The sequence below is a fragment of the Podarcis liolepis genome, assembly GCF_965112155.1.
Source record: "Podarcis liolepis genome assembly, chromosome: 9".
NCBI classification, from domain to species: domain Eukaryota; kingdom Metazoa; phylum Chordata; class Lepidosauria; order Squamata; family Lacertidae; genus Podarcis; species Podarcis liolepis.
The window spans coordinates 65320114-65335059 of record NC_139564.1 but is presented as its reverse complement, the minus strand read 5'-3'; the positions used below and the strand labels follow the sequence as shown (position 1 = coordinate 65335059).

Here is a 14946-nt window from a genome sequence, read left to right as displayed (position 1 = left end):
AGCAAAACCTTGCTTTCCACTGGCGTGGGCTTTTGCAGCTTGCCCCCCTGCTTCTGGTCAGCAGACGTGCCTTTAGCCTTTGGTGAAGCTGTGCCAGCAAACAATGCTTTGTTTTTCCCTGGCGCAGCGGAAGCGTGCTGGGCCCATAACCTTGTTGTTGGGAAACTGCCAGGGAGATAGTGTCCATCATGAGCCCCCAAGCCGGAGTTCTGGACGTCCATCGGCCTCCCGTACTCATGCAGATCCAACAGTTAGGGGCACAAAGCCTTTGAAATTCTTAGCCACATTCCTAGGCTGGTGCACCCTCTTTATCAGCAGAAACGCAGCCGAACGCTTGCATCACAGAAGAGCAGAAGAGCATAATTTACAGACTTTATTTAGCGTTTAACAGAACAAAAGAAAACACGTCCATTCTGTCAGCGTGTCTGAGCCGACTGACGAAAACGAAAGGAATATCAGACCATAAACATCCTGTGATTAGGACATGCGCAGACTCTGTGACTCCCCAAAGCCTGCTCCCTTTTAAGGTGGAACGGAAATATCCTAACAAGCGCCACCTGCATCCCATCTACCTACAGTTTCACAAATATTGCATTATGGGTTAAAAATTCATAAATGGCAAAAAAAATAAAAAGTCACACTTGTGAATGACTTCAGAATCTTTGAAGCAGACTGCACATTTAAATAGAACTTCAAATTGGAAGTGCACTTTTGGGGTGTCGGCAGAAGGCACACAAAGTTCCCATTCAGCAACTCCCATTCCCTAACTTTTAATTAATCAAAACAATTGCTGCAACAGGAGGTAACTAATGAGATCAAGCTTGGTAGTTAGTTGGCATGTCCCGATCAATGTTTCAGACCAGAGCATTGTCAAGCAAAGGGCAGTTACATGATGTATCCTCTTGATATAGCAAGTGCATATGAAAATTCATCTGGACACAAAAGAGAATAATTCCACATTGTGGTTTGATGTTGGTGTTTCTTATTAACCTATGCACCAGAATCAACACAACTGCATATGAATGATGTGATTTGTCCCAGGGAGGAGCCATCCACAGCCCCTGTACTATAACAAAGTTAGTGTTTCAAGTTTGCGCACCCATTTCTGGAGCCAATCAGGTATATAATCATCCTGTATCAAGTACATGTTTAACAATGTGACTGAAGCTGCTTTCTCATCATCACCACCACTGCTTCTGGCATAGAGATCTTGGGCCAAAAAATGGACTTTCTAAGAAGAAAGAGAAACTTTTTCTAGCTCTTGACCCTACTTGTAAAGCATGCAGATCTTAGAAGACAGAATTAATAGGAGTATTAGCCCTTATCATTTGTAGGAGACATTCTTGATTCTGTGCAATCAGTGGAATTATTATTTATTTCTATTATTTCTAATAATCAAATAGAATCGAGACACTTCACGTCCCATTTTATCTTTCTGATTGCATCCTTCAGTTTTCAGCAGTGAAGGTGGGTGTGGGTGTGTCGGAGCCAGCCGTTATACAAATGGTGCTTTTTAAGCATAAAATAAAGACACAGAGGCTAGCAATCTTTCCATAGACGGAGGGCAGCTGAATCAGACTTCTCCTCTTCCTCCAGTCCGTTTATTTCTATATCCCTTTGTTCCTCTCCAGCCGCATGGCTGCATTCCAATGTCTCACGTTACCTACATCCGGTCAAGGCTTTAACCCACCCACAAACGATATAGGGTTACACTGCCCAGAGGGGGGGGGGACATAACTCCATATGAGGTCATGCATTCCAATACATTGTAAAGCTCAGAGTGCTGGTCAGCCGAGGTCAGGGGGCACCCTGTAATATTACAAGCCTTTACCATGGCTATGACTCCCACATGGGTGTTTAAATTATCTCCAAATCCTTCTCCAAAGCTCTCACACTTCTTTAACAAGGAATGGAAATGAAAGGAGGGTAACGGACACACACACACACACACACACACACACACACACAAACACAGGCTGGCAACCTGATTCGAGTTAAGTTCAATGTGGAATCAAATGACTCCCCCATGCATTCACACCCGCTGGTTGCACCCAACACACACCAAAATATCTCCCCCAGTGGCTGTGTGTTCAGGATCAGTGTGAAGTACCTCAGTGTGCAGATGTACACACAAAGGGGTCTTCCATGTGAATGAGGAGACCCTGAACAATCAGGGGTCCTGTTTTTGTAGGAGACCTTCATGGCAATACCAATTGCATGGGCACCAAGAATGTGTAGATGAATAAATGTAGATGAATAAATGAGCAAAATTAAGTTAGTTTGGATATGCAGAAGATATTTAAAATAAATTGAATGAACTGCAGAAAGAGGGGAAAGGAAGTCAAGTTTTGAAATGTTAAAATGATTGTAAAATTAGTGAAATGTATAAACCTGAAAAGCATATATATATATATATATATATATATATATATATATATATATAATATGCAGAGCACTATTAAGGGTCCCCCATGGATCAGAAGCATGACTCATGTTATGCTTCAAGGGAAGTAATAGTTCCACTCTATTCTGCCTTGGTCAGATCACACCTGGAATAATGTGTCCAATTCTGGGCCCCACAATTTAAGAAGTATGTTGACAAGCTGGAATGTGTGCAGAGGAGGACAACCAAGATGATTAAGGGTATGGAAACCTTGAGGAATCGATAAAACAATAAAATTAATTAGATCATGAATTCTGCATACATCAAAATTATTCCGAGACTAGTCTAATGTGTGAAAATCATTGACCCACCATATGTAAACTTCAGCATGTAGTTTAGATCTGCTCTGTCTTACTTCAAAGTAGGCCTGCCAAACTTTTTATAGGCCAAAAAGATTTCTATTAACGGATTGCTTCTTTTGCTACCATACTGACTTTCAAACAGTGAGTGAGAGAGTGTGTCGTGACAAATTAAGAAAATATATTGGATGTGCCATCTTCCACTTTGGGCCACTCAGAGTGGAGAAGCGCTATTAGAGATGAAGGGGGAATGATTTGATTTCCATTTTAATGCAAACCTATCTAATTTACATTTTTCATACAACACACAAACTGAAACACAGCTGCCCTTCAAAAATCACACCAAATTTTGCAAGACAGATCTCCAAAAGGAATGCATACAAAAAGCATATATTAGGGGGATAGCTCATATTAGCAAAAACAATGTACATTCGTACCTCAGAAGTCAAATGCCTTGCGAGTCGAACGTTTTGGCTCCCGAACGCCGCAAACCCGGAAGTGAGTGTTCCAGTTTGTGAACGTTCTTTGGAACCCGAACGTTCGGTGGGGATTCCATGGCTTCTGACTGGCTGCATAGTCTGATAAATAAAAATATGCATAGTCTGATAAATTTTCATGTACAACAATACCCTGATGCAGAAATGGGGCAAAATAAACTTAAGTTCAGGCAAAAGTTAAAAAGAAATAGAGTGAAAAAGCAACTAACAGATTTGTCCACCGCTTAGCTTAATATTGTCCTCCTTTTCTCTTTCTTTGCCAGGATTTCGGCAGAATGTGCTCCCAAGAGAGGGAAGGGCAACTCACTGGGATTTCCTGGTTTCCTGCAGCTAACAGGTGTGAGGAAATCTATAAGACATCACCATTACGCAGCATGAGGCAATAATGATTGAGCTATTCAGCAGCTCCAATGTGATGTCTGTCAATTGTTCTGGAAACTGATTGCAGCGAGAGATATACATGTATCTTTTTGAGTGTAAGAATTGTGTGACCCAGTTTTAATCCCAAAATGGCAGGGGGAATGTGCAGGTATCAAAAGTTTGAGAAACTACCCTGGGCTAATTAGCAAGCAGGCACAATATAAACAAATAATTGCACAAACAGAACAGCAAACATAAGCACAGGTGACCTTAATAATAAAAATATTGCACGTTAGGAAACAATCTAATTTCCATTCAGAACCACTAGTGTTTGCCTTCTGCAGATTTTCCCCTCTGCTGATTTTATAGAGCAGGATTTTTCCACATGCAGGTATTTCCAATATGATTTCTATTTCATTAATTCATTAACCTGACGGAGACATCCCAAATTAAAGTATTTCAATCAATATGTTCCAGTCTGCTGGTAACCACTTCGGTCATTCCATTTGATACGCTCAGAATGAAAACAAGGGTGCTACCGATTAGAGTCAATGTCTGCCAGCTCAGCTTAGGAGAGTCTTTGATACAGCGTGAATCTGTATTTGTTACACAGCAAGCTGTTACAAAGCAATGTCATTATGTAAAAAAAAATATGCATGCTGAAATAATTTATGTGCACCTCTTATAACGTTTTTTTGGCAAAAGTGCTGCCTTTGGCAATGCACCCAGAAATTACATTCTCAATGCACTTTACAAGAATATGTTAAACTGTCTAAATATCTTTGAATTCATGCATGTAATTCAATTGCACCCATTTCCTCTAACTTTTGGCATTCATAAAAGTTGTTAACTGGCACATTCAAGATGGCTTCTTCAGCTTCTCTCATATTCTGCCTCTAGTCATCTTTCCAGAGCAAGTTGTCCCATTCCAAACTTGCTAAGCTACTTCTTTCATTATGCAGAATGGGAAATGCAGAGACACATTCCAGAATGTAGATATTAACACTTGACCACTATAGACCCTCCACAATCTCACATTTTGCAAAGATGCCAAGACCACTCGCTGTAATCAAAGTTAGCCCCCTTAAGCACCCCTTCTTTCCAAATTGTTAATTTCCCCCCAACTGCCAGCTATGAGCAGGGCAGTGAGTTGGCAGTCAGCATTTTGGATAAACTTCATTTCAGAGTTAACTTTGCATGTGAATATTCCCCACAGATGCAGCACATCAAAGACAGAAGCTGATGCCAGAGGACCAAGAATCTTTGGGCCCCCAATCTTTTTTTTAAGGGCCCTGGGGGGCCCTCATTGTTGAGTCCAAATGTGGAGCCTGGTGTGGGAAAATGTCAAGTACTCAATGTACTTCAGAATATGGTAGCATCCACAGAAAATTGTATAGCAGAGATCTGAGGCTGGCAAGAGGTCTAAGTTTGACTATGGGTCAAACTGCATGCTTAATATGAAATGTGCAGCAGTTTCTCCTAGTTATTTGTTTTATTACAAGTCATTGAGATCTCAGCCTATGGGATGGGGAACATGTAATAGGATGGCTTATGGGCCAAGGTATGTGGTATGCTTCTTTCATATAGTAATATACAAAGGCAGTATACTAATTAAAAGTGAAGTGAAGTGAACCTTTTTCAGCCTGAACACTGCATTCCCTTCTGGGCTACCAGAAGTGGCAGGAGCAGAGAGAGGGCAAATTACCAGAAGAAGGAATATCCCTCTGCCACACTCTGCACCATAGGCTAGTTTCTACCCACCCCTCGCAATTCTCCACCCAGGCAAAGAAGAGGCATTATCAGAAATCAGGTAAAGGTAAAAAGTAAAGGTAAAGGACCCCTGGATGGTTAAGTCCAGTCAAAGGTGACTATGGGGTTACAGCACTCATCTTGCTTTCACGCCAAGGGAGCCGGTGTTTGTCCACAGACATGTGGCCAGCAGGACTACACTGCTTCTGGCACAACAGGACACCATGATGGAAACCAGAGCACACAGAAATGCCGTTTAACTTCCCATCACAGTGATACCTATTTATCTACTTGCACTGGCGTGCTTTCAAACTGCTAGGTTGGCAGGAGCTGGGACAGAGCAATGGGAACTCACCTCGTCATGGGAATTCGAACCACCAACCTTCTGATTAGCAAGCTCAAGAGGCTCAGTGTTTTAGACCACAGTGCCACTCGTGTCCCAGAATTCATGTATACAATCCCAGCCAGGCGAAACTCTGAAGTAAGGTGGAAAGCAGAGCTGTGGCCTGCAGAGGGCAGATGTTTCTGGGGAGAGTTCCAAGGGCCAGATATAAACACTTGGAAGGTCAATTATGGCCCTCAGGCTTGAGGTATCCTGCTAATGATGCAGGTGATACAAACCTCACAAGGCAGCAACAAAGTCAATCTGTGCATGATACCTTCGGACCCTGTGTTAAAGAAAATGTTGCAGAAGTGAATCATGTGGCTATAGCAATGTCCCATTGGCCTCTCAGGGTCTGCACGAACCTCACGGTATATATAATATGGTAGGAATCATGTAGGTACCTACAAATCCACATATAAAATTATCCAACTACCTATCTGCAAGAAAATTAATTCACTCTAGCATATCGCATCCCTCCATGTTAATCTGTGTCCATTTCCTGTGCTCTGGCTAAAGTTAATTGTTCCCTATTTTCCTACCTAAACAACAGGCTTTTTTAAAAAAATGAATATGTGCACTTTTAATCTATCACATGGTAGAAGGCTGCACTTTATGTTAATGTCTTGGTCCTTGTGGAGCCATTCTGCTTCCATATACTGAAGGGAGTTGAATGGCAATCACTTACACTCAATGATAAATAAAGCACTTGAAAAGCTGGGCTGTATATAAAATGGGCTTTAAAGCATTCCTTATATTACTAGCTCCCATTATGTCATTTTAATATTCCATGATGGCAAGGGTATAGACTTTATGGTGGAAAAGCTTGTATTTGTTTCCTTCCCTGCATCTCACCACCAGATAACCTTATCTAGAACTAGTAAAAGGCAATGATTGTGTTGAATTAATATCTACATAGGTAGCTGTTACATTGCAATTCCTTGCAGAGAGTCATTTATGCACATGCTAGCTGTTGTAGCTCAGCAGCTGCCTGCTATTAGCAATCGTCCCCATCCTTGGACTTTTTGTCCCTTAAGAGATTTTTAAAAATCTGACTCAATACCTGGGCATTAAGTGCTTTTACACACAAATATGTGCATCGCCTGTTAGCTCTACATTTGATTGCTTTACAGTTGAGGATGAGCAGCTAAATATATCAATCACTTTTCCATAATGGATCTCCCTGGAGTGTGTGTGTGGGGGGGTCCTATTCAATGAGAAGGGCTGAAACCATCTGCCCTGCCAATGTAGTTGCATTCCTGTTTATATGTATAGCATCTGAGTATGAATTAAGTTTGTTTTACTTCTGCTGTGCCATATGGGTCACTTTAAGAAAGAAATTTTGTATCTGTTGATTGCCAACACCTGTTACTTGAATCAATATTGTGCTTGTCCATATTATTGGGATTTCAGCTCCGTTCTTCCGAGCTGATAAGGCTCATCTTCCTCCGAGCCCTCCCAGCAGAGCATTAAAACAACACCACAGCAGAAGGATGAGATAGATATGAGCTACATTGCTATGCTTTATTACTAAGCTATGAAGAGCAAAGTAATATACATCCTCTCTCTATGAGAAGCAGAGAGCAACTGAACAAAGGAAACAACAGAACAAAGGAAACAGGAAACCACACTAACGTCACATCCCGTCTCCCTTTCCCGTGTGACTCCAATAGTATCTGGACTCTGTGGAATGTAAACAGAGTCCTGTGACTGCAAGCAGCTGCTCAGTGATAAGAACAGAAACTAACACATATAACTCCACTCTGTAATATAAAACATATAACTCCACTCACATAGCTACCACTATGCTATAAGAGCCACTGTCCTGTGATATCATATATGGTATGTATTGTTATTGACAGTTTTTTTATTATTTTTGCTGTAAAAATGTGTGAGATTACAATATTGTATTTCTTTGCATTACCTAGAGTTTATACTACTGATGAAGCCTAGGACGGCGAAAGAAGGCTGATATTCGGGAAATCCTTGTCTTAGACTTTGTGAAAGGATTCTGTGGAACTGCAACAACCTTTCATGTGGATTGTTGGACTCTATGAACAGACAGGTGGAATAGACACTTTCACATATATGGACCTTATGCATAAACTGATTAGAGAATGAACTGATCCACTGGGTCGTCTGCCTTTTTCATTGAACTTTATGAGCTACTTCTGTTGAAATCTACAATTCAATACAATGAATAGTATATATTATTTTTTCAAACGTACAGCTGGTTACATCTTGTGTGTTTATTGAACGTAGCTGCATCATGCACGAACAGAACACTGAACCAGAATGGTGTGTGTCCTGATGATAATTCATCCTAATAAGCAGTTGGTTAAAAGTTGGCTCTCCACAGGATTTGTTAAGAGGGAGAGAGAGCAAGAGAGAGATTTCACATTCTAAACATATTGTTTTACTTTAACTCGCCCAATAAGCCAGAGATATGAAGGAAACAACCTCCTTCTGTAAATATATTTGTAAAATCAGGAGTAAATTTAACAGAATTGGCTGAATAATTGCAGATCTGCTTCTTTTGAATAGTTCTCTGTTTCAGTCTAATGCTCCATGTATTGTCTTGCAAAACAAACAATTAAGAAAATTGGGAGAAAGTTTAAGCATCTTTAGAAAAACTGGAATTAATTCCCCACTAATCAAACATCTGATTAGCAGCAACATGTGCCTCTCTTTTATCTTTCAAATGCAAATTCTTTTTTCCCTTTTTTAAAAAAAAACAACAAAAACTAAATGAGTTTTAAAGACTCTTTTCTAGCTACACAACTGACTGATCCTTTTAATGGAAACCAAAGATTTCAAGTATACTAGCACTTTAAAAATCTCTGCATCAGACAGGAAAGCCAGAAGGAGGGGTGGTGGTGGTGAGGGAAGTAATTTCCATTTCAACTAAAATAAGGGGCTGGAAAGTCTGATGATAATGCACATAGGTCAGTCTATTGAATCAAGTACCTTCATTTCCTATTTATAATCTCTATCCATTGACTATATTGTTATCTGAAATAGAATGAGATAAATGGCTCAAATTAAGATCCAAATAATTTTTTTGGGAGATCCACACCATTCTGTCTGTAGATAGGGATAGACCGTTCTAAACATCGCAATGGTGGAGAAATCCACTGGGATTTTTTTAATAGAAAAAATCACGAATTGCTGCAATTTTCTCATTTATCCCATTAAATATATATTCATGTATGGATTTTTAAGTAGCGTACATATTTTTGCCAGCAATTTCTCTCAACATAATGCCTTTTTGAATATAATTTTCACTAATTACATACATTCACCTTCCCTGAATATGTGCATTTTTGTAAACCTTGGTTGGAAAACTGCATCACAAAATTTAGAGAAGTGCAAATTTGGAAAGATGTCTGTGTTTCAGTTTGTGCATTGCTTTGGAAGAGTCTGAATTAAATATATTTGCCTTCAAATAAGAACTGAACTGAATTTCTCCCGCATCCCTACCTCTCCTCTGCAAAACCTCCGCTACCACCAACAACATCTGAGTTTAAATTCCCTTTTATTCTGGCATTTCCATTTTGACTCTCTAGTCTTAGTCTCCTTCTTCTCTCCCTTCCTTTTGTATCTTATCCCTTCCCCCATTAAATTTATTATATAGTTAAGGCTCAAGTCTTTCTTTCTTTCGTACAGCAACAGAGGTTTTGCTCATGGCTTATCGATAATAAATATAGAACTGAGAGGCGATGAGGCCCATGGCCATTTACTGAGCCAATTTCACCTGTTACCTGTTTGAACTCAAAGTCAACAGAATCTACAAAAGGATTGACCAAAATGGTCAAAGGCCTGGAAACGATGCCTTATGAGGAACGGCTAAGGGAGCTGGGCATGTTTAGCCTGGAGAAGAGGAGGTTAAGGGGTGATATGATAGCCATGTTCAAATATATAAAAGGATGTCACATAGAGGAGGGAGAAAGGTTGTTTTCTGCTGCTCCAGAGAAGTGGACACGGAGCAATGGATCCAAACTACAAGAAAGAAGATTCTACCTAAATATTAGGAATAACTTCCTGACAGTAAGAGCTGTTCGAGAGTGGAATTCGCTGCCAAGGAGTGTGGTGGAGTCTCCTTCTTTGGAGATCTTTAAGCAGAGGCTTGACAACCATATGTCAGGAGTGCTCTGATGGTGTTTCCTGCTTGGCAGGGGGTTGGACTCGATGGCCCTTGTGGTCTCTTCCAATTCTATGATTCTATGATTCTATGATTCTATGATTCTATGATTTGTTAACAGAATCAGAAGACTATATGACTTACTTCAAATTTGCCAGGCAGGGCAAAACAACAAACCAGTATAGGTCAGTGCAATGTCCCCATAGCACAGACAGCATCTTATGCACTAGGGACATGGGTGGCACTGAAGTCTAAACCACTGAGTCTCTTGGGCTTGTCAATCAGAAGGTCACGGTTCAAATCCCCGCAATGGAGTGAGTGAGCTCCCATTGGCCTGCCCCAGCTCCTGCCAACTGAGCAGTTCGAAAGCACGCCAGTGCAAGTAGATAAATAGGTATTGCTGGGGTGGGAAGGTAAACGGTGTTTCCGTGAGCTCTGGCTTCCATCCCGGTGTCCTATTGCTCCAGAAGCGGTTTAGTCATGCTGGCCACATGACCCAGAAAGCTGTTTGTGGACAAATGTCGGCTTCCTTGGCCTGAAAGCAAGATGAGCACTGCAACCCCATAGTCGCCTTTGACTGGACTTAACTGCCCTTTTTTACTTTTGCTGTCTCAGAGGACAAGTTGAGTAGAAAATGACCACAGACCACAATCATCACAGAATGTAACCACCAGCCCCCCCTCCCCCCAATCATGACATGTTATATTTTGGTCACTATGTATGAAGTGGTATATAAATCTCAGAAATAAATACTTCAATCGAGAGTCCAGAGGTAGCAGTATTATCAAATTACAGTGGAGTGGAAGGTTCACAGGCCAGGAAGAACTTGATCACAGATTTAATGACAGCTGCATGAATTATGATAGCTAGGAAGTGGAAGGGGCAAGCAGAAGATAAAATGGAAGAATGGTATAACGAGGTGTGGGATATAGCTATTAAGGATAAATTAACATGTGCCATTAAGGCAAGACAGGGAATATGCAGAAGAAATGATTTCGAGAAGATATGGAGGGTGTTTGTAGAATTTGTACTGTCAAAATGGAAATGGGTCAAACCATCACAAGAGGTGCTGAAATTTTGGGAGGTTGGATAGTTACAATGGAATGGTCCTGGTGGCGGGTGCACATTTTTATTCTTATTTATTCATGGTTATTACTTTGCCAAAATAAAATAATAATAATAAACAAATCCAAAAAAGAGAAATAAAAAATACTTAAAATAAGGTTGACCAGCAAATACCTATCAAACATTTGCAAATCTAGAATATTTGCCATGATAATTCACAACAGTTGAGTTTAGGAATAATTTTGGGGATCAAAAATAATTTCTTTCAGCTCGAATTTCTACAGGCTAAAAATCAAAATGAACTTACTGTTTCAAGTAGTCATTTATTTGATTCATTCCTCCCAGAAAGAGTGAGGTACCTAGGCATGGTGTAATATTCTACAGCAGAGCACAGTTTGTTAGTTGCCAAGGTAACTCCATTTTCCAGAGATGTGTTTGTGGGTTTGGCTTTGCTCTTTGGAGTTATACACCCCTGTGGTGGAAAAATAAATGTGATCAGCTTATGCATGGGGGAATACAAAATGTGATGAACCATGGAAAATATTAAATTGCTGACATTTTGTGCTTCTGCTGTATAATTTCCTGAAGACTATTGTTACAGTGATTAGTTTCTTTCCCTGTGAATATAGTTTGAAAAATTGTAATTAGACATAGGAGCTGAAATGTTCTCAAAGCTAGCAAGGTCTATTACCACTTCATTATATCTGAGAAATAAGTGATGCAAGGGCTAAATTCTTTGCCACTTTGAAAACTAAGCAAACCATCAACTTCAGAGTGTGTGAGGGGACTATAACCTCTTTGGTGTTAAGTTTCGGCATGGTGGAGATGAAAAGTTTCAAGACAGGACTGGAAAGGGATTAAAAAAACAGGGGTTTCGATTTTAGGTTGGGAAGTTCCATTTCATAATTTTATTAAATTATGTGAAATACTCAGTTAATTTGGAACATAGGGAACTTGTTTATCTTTTAGTTTTGGTTAGAACCTTGTTTGCTAAATATCGCATACCACACCAGTGATTAGAGAATGGAGAGATAAAATATTGGAGTGTGCAGATATGTGTAAATTAAAAGAATTTTTAAGACACCAAGAATGAAGGTAGACACAATATATGCTTTTTGATATAGTGGTGAAAAATATTGATTACAATAAAAACAAATGTTAATCAGAAGCCTTGGATTTAACAATGAATTGATGATTTGATTTCCATGTTGTCCTCGTTGTAACTCGTCATGGGGTAATGGCTTCCTCTTGTATGGTTGTCAATTTTATTTCAAACAACTGATAGTTTTGTGTAATTTGAGGAATAAAACAAGTTTTTACAAGTTAACAAATGGAAAGGAATAGTGAATATGGGTGTCCTGGTTATTCCTCCTTGCCATTCATGTTGGCCAGGAATGTCCAAAGTCCGTTTCGGGGGCCTAATCTGGCCTGCTGATCAGTTTAATCCTTGAGTAAAATCCCAAAACAGCCTCAACAACTTCAATCCTAAAAAAAGTTCAACAAAAAAGGCCAACAATTTTGGTTTCTGCTCTGATCGGCCCTCATGGCTCTCACTTCATCAAATCTGGCCCTCTTTGAAAAAAGATTGGCAACCACTGATGTTGGCCTTCATGAGCTGAAATAGAAACTTCTGAATCAGGGAGCTTCTTATATTTATAGAGGTTTCTCATGCATTTTTGAACCTTGATTTTCTAGGTTTCCAAAATATGTGGGGAACCTCCCTGAGTACATGAAACTCCCTGATTCAGAAGTTCACCTTGCAACTTGTGGCGGGTGGCTGGAATAGCAATGGGGGTCAGAGCCAATACACTTGTCCCAGATCTTCTTCCTTGTGTGTTAACTCAAAAGTGACATTGACTTAAGTTCAGCTGCCTGAGCTGTGGTGAGGAAGTTATGCTGGTGTATCTCTGTTTCAGCCAAGATGAGGAATGTAACCACCATAGCTCTGGGAAAAGCCCAAGATCTGTTGAACCCAAACTTTTCCATCCCAGTGGATGTTGAACTTAGATTGCACTATAAACCAGTGAGACTTGAAAGAACTTCCCAGTGCATTTTGAGCTTGTCAAACAATCACTGGATGATGACATTGAGACATTTCTACTTGCTTCCAAGAAGATTATGGAAGCCCCTCAATCAGCCCCATGCAGAGCTTGCCTGAGGTCTCAGACAAAGTTATAAACTCAAATAAAAAAGCAGCCGGTCTCTGGTAGGGCCTCCCAGCTGGCTTAGCTCTCCAAGGCCTGGGGCAAGTAAACCCAGCTGCCCACCCCCCTGAACAGGCCTGATCTTGACAATAATTAGTGCATCTTTTAGGGTTACATATGTAGTGCTGATTATTGACCTTCAGCACCTCTGATATTGATGAGCTAAAAGAAGTGGTATTATATTGGTATGAAATTACTGGCTTGTCATGATAGATCCCAGTCAGTCAAGAGTGAACCGCAGAAGGCAGAAATATGATGTTTGATTCCAATCAATGGGAGATGAGGCCTAGCTCATGGGGGAGAAATAATATTTAAATAAATGATGCTGAATGTCCATAGCAAAAGAGAGATTGTGAGGGATGCTGAACAAACCAACAGTTCTGAAGAGTACCACCAAACCCATTGGAGGAAAATGAAAATATCCTTGAGTTTACTGGAGGAAGAGTAATGAATAACGGTGACTACTAATATACAACCCCCGTGCAAGGTTTTCTAGACATGCTTAGGATACCCAGATTTGCAAATATTCCCATTAGATGCCCCAAATCATAATCTCCATTTATGTAAAATAAGAGATTTTCTGATTTTTAAGAGCTAATAAGCATATTCTTTTGTTCCATTTGTTCAGTTTCAGCTGGGCAGGCGAGACTTTCATCTTATCAGCTCATGAGTATGAAATTTCATATGCATTTTTTTAAAAAAAAAATTCGTACGCCTCTTTTCAATCTATCATGATCTACAGGACAGTTAAGCATATAGATATAAACATGCTTTGTGACTATCCCCTCATATTTTTTCTGATACTCTGTTTTGATATTTTTAAAAACATCTCTGAGACAAGTTTAGTTTTGTACTTAATGAGCTTGCAGGTAGGATGATTACTACAGAGTAATAGCTGCTTGCCCCTTGAGTGTTTCCACAGATGTCAGAAGTAGCTCTCCAACTTTTTGCGAATGTATTCATTTGCCTGCAGAAATCCAGTGCTGGGTCATTCCATGCTGTGAATTGATTATAGCCTCTCTGGCTGCATGATTTTCCCATTATGCACAATTTATAGGAGGTTGCGTTTGTTAGATTTGGATATCAATATGTTTGGAACTTTGGATCCTAGCTTCCTTAAAAAAGAAATTCAATGACATATTTTACAGCAGCAATAATTTAAATTGCAAACAGTTCAGGGACAGGGACCTGTCCCTTTGTTGTTGTTGCTTCAGTTACTGTGATGATGTTATAAAATATAGAATATCAGCATTATCTGGAGAAAAACTCCCTCCAGTATCTAGCCCCGCATTCTAAAGAATTCAGGGGAAGCCCTCGTTTGAGTGTCCTCAATAGCTGATGCTTGATGGACAAGGGAAAGGGGGAAGCGTCTTCATACTTTCTCCTAAGTTTTTTATTTATTATGGAATTATTTGCCTAAGAGCCACCATGGTGTAGTGGTTAAGAGCAGTGGACTCATAATCTGGTGAACCGGGTTCGCTTCCCCGCTCCTCCACATGCAGCTGCTGGGTGACCTTGGGCTAGTCACACTTCTCCGAAGTCTCTCAGCCCCATTCACCTCACAGAGTGTTTGTTGTGGGGGAGGAAGGGAAAGGAGATTGTTAGCCACTTTGAGACTCTTTAGGGTAGTGATAAAGCAGGATAACAAATCCAAACTCCTCCTCCTCCTCCTACCCTGACTAGCTGGCTGGTTAAGACTTTAGCACTCAGATTGACTTTGTGGTGTAGGCTGGTTGTTATGTTTCACTGCTGTTTTCTGGATTGGCTGTTCCTGCTGCCAAGCTTCGTAGTCTGTTTCAGATGCCT

At 40.3% G+C, this 14946-nt stretch overlaps 1 long non-coding RNA gene across 1 annotated transcript in view; it reads right to left on the bottom strand.

Annotated features, from left to right (window-relative positions):
* LOC310686469 overlaps positions 1–11285 on the bottom strand; it is a 410525-nt gene extending 399240 nt beyond the window's left edge. The window contains exons 1-2 of the long non-coding RNA XR_014515950.1: positions 11244–11285; positions 3180–3311 (exon numbers count right to left, since the gene is read on the bottom strand). This is a non-coding gene — a long non-coding RNA (uncharacterized lncRNA). The remainder of the gene's footprint in view (positions 1–3179; positions 3312–11243) is intronic.
* Between the last annotated feature and the right edge of the window lie 3661 nt (positions 11286–14946).